The sequence below is a fragment of the Arachis hypogaea genome, chromosome 13 (assembly GCF_003086295.3).
Source record: "Arachis hypogaea cultivar Tifrunner chromosome 13, arahy.Tifrunner.gnm2.J5K5, whole genome shotgun sequence".
Classification (NCBI taxonomy): domain Eukaryota; kingdom Viridiplantae; phylum Streptophyta; class Magnoliopsida; order Fabales; family Fabaceae; genus Arachis; species Arachis hypogaea.
Genome location: NC_092048.1, coordinates 90,326,256 through 90,330,522, shown reverse-complemented (window position 1 = coordinate 90,330,522; position 4,267 = coordinate 90,326,256). Strand labels below are relative to the sequence as shown.

The 4,267-nt window shown below is 41.1% G+C and overlaps 1 non-coding gene across 1 annotated transcript; it reads left to right on the top strand.

The window, feature by feature from the left end:
* The first annotated feature begins 2,129 nt into the window (after nt 1-2,129).
* Nucleotides 2,130-2,233, top strand: LOC112738903 (small nucleolar RNA R71). The gene has a single exon (XR_003169852.1). It is a non-coding gene; the product is annotated as a small nucleolar RNA R71 (small nucleolar RNA).
* Nucleotides 2,234-4,267: the final 2,034 nt, after the last annotated feature.

Sequence of the window (4,267 nt, the reverse complement as noted above, 5' to 3'; positions counted from 1 at the left end):
CTTCATCATGGTGGTTGGTAGTGCTTAAAGACCTCCCTCTTGCTGTGGATTTGTATCCATTGGTAGGATCAATGATCTCCACATGTTCCAGGAAAAGAACTTTGTTGATAGTGAAGACCTTGGGTAATTGAGATGGCACAGTAGGGAGATTAGGTGGAATATCTGGAAAGTAGGCTGAGACAACTCTATCCCTTGGAGAGAAGTCTTCCGTGGGGATCTTCTTATTCTTCCACCCTCTCGATACCTTCTTCATTGTTTCTTTTGAGGTTGCCTTCCCCTTGGTGACCTCTTTTTCTAAGGGAGCTGTGGTGCTGTCTTCACCTGTCTCTAGAGGTTTAGGTTCATCCAACTTTTCCTTGAGCTGTGGCAATTGCTGTTTTCCTTGTTTGTCAGTTAAGAGGATCTCAGAATGAACTGGCTGTGCTTCAGTGCTTGTTTCCCCCTTCAGTGTCTCATTATCATTTGTGCTTAGTTCCTTGTCCTCTTGATCTGTTTCTTGTGAGAGTTTGAAAACATTGAAGCTGAGTCGTTCATCATGGATTCTCAATATTAGCTCCCCTTTCTCTACATCGATAAGTGCTCTGGCCGTAGCTAGAAATTGTCTTTCTAATATGATTGGGTGAGTGTGACTTTCTTCCATGTCCAGAATGACAAAGTCTGTTGGGAGAAAGTACTTCCCAACCTTTAGCAACACATTTTCCACCACTGCTATTGCTTGCTTTTGAGTTTTGTTAGCCAGTCTGATAATGACATCTGTGGACATTATCTCATTGATCTGCAGCCTCTTCACCAGGGATAAGGGCAGTAAGTTGATGCTGGCCCCTAAATCGCATAGTGCTCTGTCGAACATATTTTCACCTATGGCACAAGGGATATGAAAACTTGCTGGGTCTCTTCTTTTTGTAGGCAACTCAGGTTGAATAAGGGCACTACATTCCTTGTTCATCACTATAGTCTGCCCTCCCTTGAGTGAGCTTTTCCTAGGAAGAAGTTCCTTCATATACTTGATGAATGCAGGCATTTGTTGAATTGCCTTGATGAATGGTATGTTCACATGCAGAGATGCAAACAAGTCTAGGAACCTTGAGTATATTCTTTTTCCCACAGCACCATTGAGCAGTTGAGGGAATGGTGCATAGAGCTTCAGCAGCTCTTGTTGTGAGATTTCTGGTTCTTTGTGATCTCTATCCTCCTCCTTTGTTGAGTTGTCTTCAGGTTGTTTGCACATTTTGCCTTTCTTGTCTTCAATCTCTTGATCACTTGTAGTGACCATTTTGCAATCTTCCCATCTTACTTTCTTTGTTTCTCCGTTGGGGTTTTTCTCAGTGTCACTTGGGAAACTATCAGTAGGTTTGGGAATCTTCTCAGCTAAATATCCCACCTGGAATTCCATCTTCCTAATGGTTTCTCCCTGGTTCTTAATATTGGCTCGCACCTCCTCTTTGAACACCTTATTTTCTTGAATCTCTTGGCATATTCCTTCAAGTAAGGCTTCAATCTTAGAGAGCCTGTCATCAATTGATGAGTGGTTCGGAGCAGATGTGCTGTTTTGGTTTTGATAAGTATGTGGAGAAGTGTTGTTGTGGGGGTGTTGAGATGTCCTCTGGGTGAATTGTTGGTGAGCTGCATTGTTGTTGGAGTTGTAACGTCTCTGGTCTTGGTTTTGATCTTGCTCACTTCCCCACCCAAAGTGCGGGTGATTTCTCCATCCAGGGTTGTAAGTCTTGGAGTATAGATCATAGTTTTTCCTTGGTGAATTCCCAATGTAGTTGGCTTGCTCCTGACTCCCTTCTGCTTCTTGGTTTACTCCTTCTTGTGTTGTTGATGAAGTGGAGATTGCTGCTACTTGGTTCATCTCCATCTTCTTGGTGAGGTCAGCCAGCTGGTGGGTAATGAGCTTGTTTTGGGCCAACAGAGCGTCTACATTGTTTAGCTCCATCACTCCTCTTGTGTTCCCTCTTTCGGAAGCATATAAGTAGTCGTTTTCTGCTACTGTTTCAATAACATCTATGGCTTCCTCAATGGTCTTCTTCTTGTTCAAGGACCCTCCAGATGAATGGTCTACTGCCTTCTTTGACTCATAAGAGAGCCCTTCATAGAAAATGTGCAGCTGGACCCATTCGTTGAACATGTCAGGTGGACACCTCCTTGTTAAGTCTTTAAACCTCTCCCATGCTTCATACAGAGTCTCACTATCCTGTTGCCTGAAGGTTTGAACCTTAGCTCTCAGCCTATTGATTCGTTGAGGAGGGTAGAATCTTGCTAAGAATTTATTCACCACATCCTCCCAAGTTGTCTCTGAGTGAGAAGGGAAATAAGAGCAATCTATAGGCGTCAGGATGAACACCATTAGATTTCACTGTGTCACATATTCTCAGGAAGGTGGTCAAATGTTGGTTGGGATCTTCTTGAACACCTCTTCCAAATGAACAGTTGTTCTGAACAAGGGTGATGAGCTGTGGTTTAAGTTCAAAGTTGTTGGCATGGATTGTTGGCTTTTGGATGCTACTTCCACAATTGCCTGGGTTTGGATTAATGTAAGAGCCCAAAACTCTTCTATCCTCCCCAGCATGATTTGCTCCACCTCCTCTGCCATGGTTGTGAGTCTCTTCTTCATGATGAATTTCCATGTTTTCTTCCATGTTTGGTTCAAAGTATTCCTCAAACTGTTCCTCTTCTTCTTCAGCACCAACTACTCGTTTTCCTTTTGCCTCCCTCCTTAGTCTAAGGAAGGTTCTCTCTGGTTCAGAATCAAAGGAAGTTGAAGCCCCACTTCTTCTCCCTGTCATACAACCAACAAGTACAAGCAGAGAAAATAGGTGCAGACAGTATCTGTGTCAGAGTTATTGTTAGTTGTGGGTGATGCAATATATCAAACAGTTAGTGGGTTAGCAAACAGAATTGAAAATAACAAAGAAAAACAAAAGAGTAGATGGAGAAGGGAAGAAGTTTAGCTAAAACAAAAAGTAAATCACTCAAACAGAAAAATGAAATTCACAAAATAAAATGCTCAATCTAGTGATCTTCCAATCTAATCATTGTTGATGCACAATCAATCCCCGGCAACGGCGCCATAAACTTGATGCATGAAAAACTTGTCTCTCAACAAATCTTCCTTCGGCAAGTGTATCGAAGTTGTCGTCAAGTAAAAACTCACAATAGAGTGAGGTCGAATCCCACAGGGATTGATTGATCAAGCAACTTTAATTAGAAGAATGTTCTAGTTGAGCGAATCCAGAAATTGGTTTGAGAGTTGCAGAAAATAAAATGGCGGGAAAGTAAATAACCGAAAAGTAAATGCTAGAATTAAAGGACTGGAAGTAAATGACTGAAAATAAATTGCAGAATTATAAATGGGAATGGGGGATTTGCTCATAAAAGTAAATCGCAGAAATTAAAGAGAATGGGTAAGATTAGAGATGGGGAGTTCATTGGGCTTAGGAGATGTTGCAATTCTCCGGATCAAGTTCATTTTCATCTCTTCCTCAATCAATGCACTCATTGATCTCCTTGGCAATCTTAAGTGATTGAATTTCAATTCCTTGCAATTCAATCTCTCAAATCTTGATCAATAGCCAATTCCTTGGTCAATTGCTCATGAGAAAAGATGAAGTATGGTCACTGATTATACCACATGCATTTCTCAAACCAAGTATTGAGAGGGTTACAGTCACATACCCATCCAAACCCAATTTGGTCCAGCATGTGAAAGCATTTCTAGCTTGATCTCTTCATTCCTCTTCCAAGGTTCAAAAGAGATCCAAGTTTGAATAGCTTCTCTTCCAAGATAACTACTCAATTGGATGAAGATCGAAAGCTTTCAAGTAAAATCAAGAGGAAAGATAGAAGAAGAACAATGAAAATTAGTATTGATCCATCAAATTACAACAGAGCTCCCTAACCCAATGAAAGGGGTTTAGTTGTTCATAGCTCTTGAAAATGAAAACAAAGATGGAGAATACATCCTCAAACTAGAAATTGCAAAGAAATTAAAATACAGAGAGTAGTTCTTCAGCCTCCAGAACTCCTTTACAATTCAAAGCTACTCCTATATATACTACTCTTCTCAGCTTCTAGTTCACTCTTCAAGTCTTGGGCCTTTGGATCTTGAGTTTGAAGCAGTTCCTTTCTTTATTTGGGCTTAGCTTTACTTGCAGAGAGAAAGTGCGGAGTGGGCAGAGACTTAAGCTCAAGGCGTAAGTAGTGTTAATCGTTTAGTGAAAGTCCAAGTTCGGGAACGTTAGTGACACTTAACATTGTCACTAAC